Here is a 9,590-nt window from a genome sequence, read left to right as displayed (position 1 = left end):
ACCTCCAGTTACTTTTTGTCGAATTTGAGGGTGTGATTCTCTCCCAAAAGGATGGAATTTGCATAGGCTCATGTATTGCGCCCATATTGAGTGATTTGTTCTTGGCCAGAGGCAACCGCACGCTGCATCCGAAGTTAACTGAGTTGGGGATCACAGGGTCATTCAGGTATGTCGACGATTTCCTCATTTGCCTGCCTTAGGATTTGTACTCGAAGACCAGAACTGAAGATATTTTATCACTAATCCCGTGTGCACATCATGGGCTCCAATTCACGTCAGAACGCCCCTCAGATTCCCAGCTCCAATTTTTGGATATTAGTATGGTGTTCTCAGGCGACCACATGTGTTGGTTTTATAAAACGAGAGGAGATAAGGGCATTCTTCCTTTTACATCCGGGCACACCAAGCTTGTAAAAAGAGGCATCGCGATGTCCTGTATGAAGCAGGCCCTCATGTGACGATAAAATGGATGATAGCTTGTTTATCCAAATGGGCCGGCTTTGTTCTTCTGGATATCCCTTAAGGCCTCTAATTGGTGTTGCTGAAACTTGCCTAAGAAACTTAAGAATACATCAAGAGCTTTCGCCTCCGAAGCAAAGTGATGGAAAGAAGCCTTTCGCGGTCCTCCCTTATGTGCATGACATTTCGCACCGGCTGAAGAACATTGGGCAGAGGTTTGATGTGAAGGTTGTCTTTTCAGCTCCTTTAAAGTTTAAAGGCATCTGTAAAAAAGTTAACCAGGAAGGACCTGCAGATGAGAAAAGTGCGTGCGGCGTTAAGCATGTTTCGCCCTTTGTTCCATGCTCTAAGGGGATGGTTTACAAAATTCACCTCTCTTGCGGCAAGTGCTACGTGGGGCAAACTGGGCGATGCCTTAATGAAAGGCTTTTGGAGCACAGGAGGAAATGTCGCTCCATGCAGAATGCAGAAAACTTGGCGAACCATTGCCTGAAACACGAGTGCAGCCCATATTTCCAAAACACGGTAATTTGGCGCGGGCAACAGAAAAGAAAAAGAGTGAGGTAATTGAGGCCTTTCGGATGATTTCTGGCAAATAAGGCGATTACGTTAGCGCCCCTTCCGTAGCCCTTTCCCGCAGGGAAATAGATATGCTGCGGAGAGACAAAAGACTTGCATAGGATCAACCGCGCGTGTCAGATGCGCGGCGCGCGGGGGGGTGGGGGTTGAGTGCGATTTCATCCCGGGCTTAGATAAAGTTTTTATTTTCATATGATCTTTTTGTCATGGTTTCATTCCATAGTTCTTCTTGCTGTTACAGTGCACTGTTATGTTTTATGTGCTTTCACGATCCTCTGATTACGTCATGAGCTGGTCTTTTCCTTTTTCCTATTCCAAGGAATAAAACTTCAGTTGGTAGATTGCGCTTAACCTCAGCGTTTGTCCAGTTTCTTTGTCCGTGTGCAACTAAGCAGCGCAGCATTTATGAAAATATGTCCCAACTAGCCCAGTCCAAAGCACTTCTTTACTTTGCAGTGACTTGGATTTTCTTTTTTTATTATTTTTCCGCGGACTTCACGTTGTGCTTTGGCTGTTTGCCTGCGACTAACGTTTACTGTGCTGAACCTTTTGTTTTCTTTTCTTCTGAGTTTTTTTTAAATCCTCCGTTTTTTGCTGAAAATTTTTTTTCTTTGGAACATTTAGTTCTTTTCTATTTATTTTGAATTGGCGCTAAGCCTGGCAAAGCATTGCTGCTCAGGCATCCTCTCTATTTCTTTTATTTTTTTTCTACCTTTTTTTAGAGGACCAATAAAGGGATAAAAGGGCCTACAACGTCCATCAGGCGCAAGTATCGACGCAGGTGCAACCAGGAAAGCCACGGAAGTGCATCTAGGCCGGGCCGGCCGTCGGGGCTTTGTTTGCAGACGACGCTGTGCCGGGCAACACCGGCTGCTCTCATGAAGCCGTCCATCTCGTACAGATCACCAATGCTCTTTCTGACCAAGTCCTCAGCTTCTGTTTTATTTACTGGCGCCATTTCTTGAACTTCTTCCACGAGCATGAGGTTCGAGCCGATTAACTCGAGTGCCTCTGCACCAGTTTTGTCGAAGGCGCGGCCGCTTACGAATTGTGCGCTGCGAGCCAGCAACTGGCTGTTGCGGGTGAGGACTTCGTTAACACAGTCTGGCTGTCTGTCTGGAACAGTGAAGTCAACCGTCGTCACCGAAAGGAGGGTGATGTTGTTCCGGATGGACTTGGCGAGCGTAGAGAAGAACACTCGTGATTGATACCCGCTGTGCAAGTTGTACGTAAGCGCCCGTAACCTCTTACTCGAGCAGACGACGTCTGCGAGGAGGCTTCCGGTTCGCCTGCTCCTACACCAGCCTTCAATGATGAGAGCCGTGATGCTAGTCCGTCGAGCACAACCATTGATTCCACGCGTTTCGCCTCAAAGCTCAATGTGATCGTGCTCAGTGACTTGGTGAGCCTCAGGAATTCAGCAAGAATTTCCGCTTGTTCGGCAGCAACAGAGGCATAAACTTCCACCGTCAGGGTTGATAGGCTGTGGAATGTGTGCAACTGCTTATATTGGCCAACCGAGCGCGCTGCTCCGCATACCAGCAGGAAAATGCTTACAACTCGGGCCCACTCTGTTACCCCGTCCATCAGCGGGTCACCTCTATAAAGGCAATCGATTATTACTTGGACGCCGGTTCCTGGCTTACTGACGATGTGATATGAGTCGAACACGTATGAATTCATCTTCGACAGAGTCTTCATTCGCCAATGTGTGGAACAACACCCGCTGGTCCTTCGGTGTATGGAGATATAAAGGGAATCTGAGCATTCGCTGTGACTTCACATTGCGCACCATGTGGACAAAGGGCTTCATAATCCTTCGAACCACGCTATATGAGTCGCTTTCAGTTTTGAATCCTGAGTTCTGCTCACTGTTCAGCTCTCTCAAGGCCCGTCCGCAGGAGATGAGCTCCAGCTGCTGCAGTTTCTTGGCACTGGACAGGGACCTCTCCAGTGCCCAAGTCTCACTGGTGTCGATGATAAAGCCATTCAGCTGTAAACTAACCAGCGTCTTCGAGTCCTCCACCGCTCCTGCGACATCGGCTACGTTAAAGGTGGGCCTTTCGATCCAACTGAACAGGCGCAACGACTTCAGCGAGCCGCTTTGTTTGATAAACTGCGAGAAAAGACAGCAGACTTCTGCTTTCAACCAGCTGACGTCTATGCAAAGGTCGCTGATGATCGTGTTGCTCCGTAGCCCTGCCGTGATGCACCACATGACTGGTGGATCACACTGCATATATGGCCCAACGCCTCCAACACCTAAGTCCTCGATCGCCAGCCGATTAAGGTTGCCTTTTGTCCTAATTACGTGAGCTAGGGTGGCCACGTTCTTGTATTCTTCGCCGGCGTCGAAAACTTCCAAGGCGATCTCCTCGAGGTCGGGCAAGCAGTGCAGCGCGTCCAGCAGCTGCTTGTAAGTCGATGTCCTCTGGAATACCATGGAAAACTGCAGGTTTCTAAGGGCAGTGAACTTAACCATAGCGTCGTAGAAAATAGGTGTGTACATTTGGTAATCAAAGACTCCCCATTTTTCCATCTGGAGCGCGGTGACGCAGCGATGATTCGTCAGCAGCCAATGGAAGAGAAGCCCTGAGTGTTTGATGCGGCATTCGGCATGCCTACCGTAAATTTTGAAAGTAGTTCGGACGGCGCGAAAACAACAAAGACAAAGGAGACACGAAAACAACAGGACGGGCGCCCGTCCTGTTGTGTTCGTGTCTCCTTTGTCTTTGTTGTTTTCGCACCGTCCGAACTACTTTCAAAATATGAACCAACTAGCCCAAATCAAAGTACTTCTACCGTAAATATCCGTATAGGAGACCACGGCCAGCTCGCCACGATTGTTCCGTTCTCTGAGCTGCACGCCTATGTTAGTTAGTTATATTGATTTTAATGGCGCAAAAGCAACTGAGGCTATGATACCCCAAATACAAGGTTAGAGTTTTTGTTAAAGGTGAAGATTTCTATACTTAGAGTTTGTTTAAAATGCTGGCTTCCTTGAGAAACCTAAAAATACATGAGATGTCAACCATTGCTCGATCACCTAAAAGTAGCATGGGGTGTAATTGGGTGCTTTCCCTGTAAAATGTAAAATATTTCTTTCTTAGTTGTTCTAGTTCTATACATGAAATTAAAATGTGGTTCACTGAGTTCAGCACCACACATTTCACAGAGAGGTTTGTTTTGTTTGGTTAGCAGAATGTTGTGTGTGAGGTGGGTGTGTCCAATGCGGAGTCGACATAAAATAACTTCGGTAAAACGTTCTTGATGCCTACATTATTGCCATTCCCCTTAAATGGGCTTAACAGAATGTAATTTGTTGTTTGAGTGCTCTTCCCATGCTGCCTGCCACTTATTTCTGAGTTTACTGTAGATAAACTTTAAGCAATCCCTATGCGGTATGTTCACTTACTTTATTTGGCCATTCCGGGCTTGTGCAGCGCATACATCTGCTTTCTCATTACATACAATTCCAACATGGCTAGGAACCCAGCGGAATTTAATGTTATGCTTTTGTTTTGTGATTTTAACTATGTTATGTATGATGTTTCCTATTATGGGTTCAGTAGCATTCCTGGAGTGCAGTGCTTTGAGCATACTGAGGGAATCGGTTTAAATGATGCTATTTTTGATGTACTCTCTTACTATTTTTTTCTACAGCTACGAAGATGGCATAACACTCAGCAGTAAAAACTGATGCGCATTCTGGTAGTCGCATTATCTGTTTATTTTTTTCTTGCATTACTGCACTTCCAACATGACTGTTTTTGAGATATCGGTATAAAATTCAATGTAGGTGTGATACTTTTCTTGTAGTGCAAAGAATTCCCGTAATATGTACTCGTTTGGCGTTTGCTTTTTGTCTAAATGTGTCATTGTGAAGTCACATACTGAAGGCAGGCTGTACCATGGTGGCAAATATTCATTCCTTTGTGCAATATTCGGCAGGGCATCTAGCACTGTTAGCTCTTCGCATTTATCTTCAAAGCGCACTAGTAATGGCCTGATAGAATGTGGTTTGTTGATGAATAATCTTTTAGATGCGCACTTGGTGACAATTGGATGGCAGAGATGTTTCGGAAGAGAACGGATTTTTAAGACATATGTGCATATAAGGGCGATTCTTCGATCCTCAAGAGCGGCTTCAATAGTTGCAACGTAAAGGCTAACTACTGGTGATGTTCTGTATGCTCCAGATGATAGGCGCAGACCAAGATTATGAATGGGGTCTAATCTTTTTAAGTAGGATGCTCTTCCCGAACCATATACTATGCACCCGTAGTCCAGCTTGGAGCGCACCAGAGAGCGATATATTTGTAAAAGGCTTGCTCTATCGGACCTCCACCGCTTCCGGGGGAACACTTTTAAGACATTGAGGGCTTGAGAAGCTTTCTTTTTAAGGTTGTTTATGTGTGGTAGAAATGTGAGTTTCTTGTCGAAAGTTAGGCCTAAAAATTGGTGTTCTTGTTTAATTGGGAGCGCAGTGTGATTCAGGTATAGATTGGGATCGACCTGTTGGCCTCGTCGCAATGAAAAAAGAACAGCTACTGTTTTTTGACGAGAAAATTTAAATCCATTTCTGTCTGCCCAAGCACCTAGTTTATTTAGTGTGATTATGGACTTGCGTATTGCTTTAGCTAAGGAATTCATTTTTACTATGAAGATTGTCGTGCTTAGAATACACCCCTGGGGTACGCCGTTCTCTTGGGTGAAAGTCATGGAGAGAGTTGCTCCTAGGCGGACTCGGAATGTGCGGTTAGGCAGGAAGTCATTCAAGCAGTTCAACTTCCTGCCGCGGATACCTAGCACTGCAAGGTCACGGAGGATGCCGAACTTCCACGTGGTATCATAGGCCTTCTCCAAGTCGAAGACCCCAATACAGTGCTGCTTGTGGATGAACGCTTCCCGGATGGTGTTTTCTAGGCGGACAAGGTGATATGTGGTCGAGCATGGTTTCTTAAACCCACATTGGTGTGTATCTAATAGTTGCCGAGATTCAAGTATGAAGGTCAATCTAATGTTTATTACATTTTCGAAAGATTTAGCAATGCAGCTGGTGAGGGCTATTGGTCTGTAACTGCTAGGACTTGTTGGTGGTTTTCCGGATTTGAGAAAAGGTATTATGAGTGCTTTTTTCCACTCGTCAGGTATATTTCCAGTTATCCAGATTTTATTAAAGAATTTTAACAGTGCCTCTACAGCAGCCTCCGAGAGATGGGCAAGCATAGCGTAATGCACATTGTCCGGTCCTGGTGCTGTCTTTTTTCCAGAAGATAATACCTTATTTCATTCTTGTAGTGTGAGAGGTTGGTTGTAATCCTCATGTATACCTGCTCCGGATGGAAATTTTTGTTTTTCAGCTATTGCTTAGTGTTTCTGAAATGTGTTTTGAGTAGTTGGATGAGCTTGAGATCTCACCAAAATGCTCGCCCAATATGTTGGCCTGTTCTTCTAAAGATGTTTGTCTCCCGGGTGCTGTCAAGAGAGGAAGTGTGAAAGGGGTATGGTCACCAGTAAATTTACGAACTTTTTCCCACATTTTCTTTGATGTTATTGAGCTCTTTATTGAGGAGATATATTTCTGCCAAGAGGTTTTCTCTGCATTTCTTCGCACATACCGCGCTCTGGCTTTTGCCTTCCTAAAGGTAAGTTCTCTCCAGTGGCATATCGACGCAGAGCACTCCAGGCTTTGTTTTGTTGTTTTTTTTTGCTAATGTGCATTCTTGTGTCCACCACACTTTATGTTTCTTTTGTGCAAGTCCTGTTGTTTGTGGTATAGCGAGTGTTGCGGCCGATATTATGCATTCAGTAAACTTCTCATTAATATCATCTGTGCTACGGTGGTCACAAAATTCCTTTTCCAGAGTGGCACTATTTGTAAAAAGTTACCAGTCGGCGAGCTGAATTTTCTAGCGCCGTGGTCTTGTGGGGATGATTGGAGTGGACGATGAGAGCCTGGTGACAGTAGGTAAGTGATCGCTGCCCATGGGGTCATTTAAAACATCCCATTTAAAACCGTTAAAAAGTAATGGTGATGCGAAAGCTAAATGGAGAAAGCTGATTTTTCCTGACCTTGGGCCGCAATACGTGGCTTTTCCCGTATATAAAAGACAGACATTATTCGAAAGTATAAAATCTTCGATTGTTTGGCCTCTATAATCGCAGCGTTCGCTTCCCCAAAACGGAGAGTGAGCATTAAAATCGCCAACTACCAGAAATGGCTCCAGCAGTTAATCGATCAGGCCTTCTAGATCTTGGCATGTTAATGTGATGTGTGGGGGAAGATATACAGAACATATTGTTTTGGTTTTGTAGGTGATGACGCTAACCGCAACCGCCTCAAGTTTTGTTTTCAGTTTGATTTCTTGAGCCGGGAAGCCGCTTTGGATGATGATTGCGACGCCTCACGAGAGTCTATTTGTATGTTCGCGATCACGCCTGAAAGTTGTATAATGTTTTAAGATATTTGAATGTTGTGGACCAAGATTGGTCTCCTGAGACATAGAGCTAGAGGCATCACTGACCCTAGAATATGTGATATATCACTGTAGTTCCTCAACATTCCTCTACAGTTCAATTGAACCACAAATGTCATGTTTGTTTTTTTGGGTGGGAATGGAACGGAAGAAATTTACTGTTCTGGGCCCGTTACCGGGGTTCTATCTTTTCTTCGCTCGAGATAGCCAGTCCGCCGCTGCAAAGCGGGCGGAGTGGGAGTTGTATCCATCACCTCACCAGAGGCGCTGGAGGACCGCGAAACCGCGGATGTGTTGGTGTCGGGCCTCCCCCGACGGGGGAAGTCCTGCGGGTTGCGACCCGTGAGCCGGCGCTCCCTGCTTTGGAGATAGCATAGCAGCATTCGCTGTCCTTGCCTGGGGCGCGGATGGCCCTGGCATAGGCTCGGGGGAAGTGGCCTGGGCAGATGCCGGAGTGCTGTGTGGTGAGCCGCCCCTGCGCACCACATCAGCAAAGTTTGTTTTTTGTGGAAAAGTTGAAGCTGTTCTTTGCGTAAAACAGTGGTCGCGCTTCCTTAAATGTGATATTCTGTTTTGTTTCCATTGTAACAATTTCTTTTAGAGCGCAGCTCTTTGGCGTCCGTTCCTGGGTTTCGCGTCGTCGTCGGCGTCGTCGTCGGCCTCGTAACCAGCTCCGCCCCCCTTTCATCCCCCCAGCGCTATCGCTGTCAGCGGCATCAGTCAGTCGCTGCTATCTCTTCCCTCCTCCCTTTATCGTGTTGTCCGCTTGCTGCGCGCGCTTCTGCCCCCATCGTTTGCCGCTGGGTGTACACGCCGCCCCCCTCCCCCCTCTTCCTGCGAGTCTCCGGTTGTCAAAGCGCCGGCTCGAACTTAATTCCTTTCTTCGCTCCTCCTCCAATGCAACCCCTGTATGGTGGCAATGAGAGAGCCAGATCGGTGGCGGCGGATCTGTATATGTGCACCGCCCGAGCCGAAATTGCGAATACGTGTGAAAAATAAAAAAAAAATTCTGTGATAGCGCATACATGTGTTGCTCAATTTCTTTGCCTCAATCTATCGAAAAGGTGGAACAGCTTATTTGCTGCGCTCAAATTTCGCATTAGGAAGTAACGTAATCGTCGGTTATTTTTTCATTTTTCTACGAGGGACATGACCTCGAATAGGTGGGATGATCGCCTTCACAGTTTGCGCAGCGAGGTGCTGCTCCTTCACAGTTGTCGGAAGCATGTTCTTTTGATGCGCATTTATCGCAAGTTTCGCGGCCACGGCAGCTTTGAGACCCATGACCGTACCTTTGACATTTGAAGCACCTGCGTGGATTTGGGATGTAATGCCTGACATTTATTTTGAGGTAGCCAGCTTCTATTGATTCGGAGTGTGTGCTTGAGTTGAAAGTCAGTACTAGGTGCTTTGTAGGTATCTCTTTGTTAATTAAAAGACTAGCGCATAAAACTAGGACAAAGACAGAGAAGGAGACAGGACGAGCGCTCGTACTGTCTCCTTCTCTGTCTTTGTCCTAGTTTTATGCGCTAGTCTTTTAATTAACTATGTCAAACCAACTAGCCCAGCTTTCCGCCTTGATTGCATTGATCTCTTTGTTGTCTTTTCTTATTTTGATACGATACACACTTATGACATTCTGTTCTCTGAGGCCTTCAAGCATCTCTTCCTCGGTGAGGTGAATGAAATCTGCTTCGGATATCACACCACGGACGGTGTACAGAGATCGGTGTGCTGTAACTGATACAGGGATTTCCCCGATGAACACTAGGCTGGGAAGTTTTGAGTATTGGGCAGTGTCTCTGAGTTCAAGGAGCAGGTCACCACTAGGCATTTTAGACAGTTTGTACCCGGGACCCAAGGCCTCAGATAGACTTTTTGCAACTAAGAATGGGGACATGGCTCTTGCGGTTTTTTCAGTTTCTTCACTATGAAGAACGTGAAATTTTGGAAATGGTATCGGTTTTTCGAAGAACTCCGCACTTGCATCGTTCGGCCCTCTTTTATGAGGGCGATCTGGTTTGGAAAAGGGGGGAGCCATGAAAAATATGTGTTGTTCGGCCGAGGTGCCAG

General features: G+C 46.1%; 1 pseudogene; it reads right to left on the bottom strand.

Annotated features, from left to right (window-relative positions):
• Positions 1-1,756: 1,756 nt before the first annotated feature.
• LOC149337607 (uncharacterized) lies at positions 1,757-9,351 on the bottom strand (annotated as a pseudogene).
• Between the last annotated feature and the right edge of the window lie 239 nt (positions 9,352-9,590).

The sequence above is a fragment of the Amblyomma mixtum genome, chromosome 7 (genome assembly GCF_055824585.1).
Source record: "Amblyomma mixtum isolate Tamu chromosome 7, ASM5582458v1, whole genome shotgun sequence".
In the NCBI taxonomy this organism is placed as follows: Eukaryota; Metazoa; Arthropoda; class Arachnida; order Ixodida; family Ixodidae; genus Amblyomma; species Amblyomma mixtum.
Note: the sequence above shows the minus strand (reverse complement) of the source record. Positions and strands in the feature narration are given on the sequence as shown.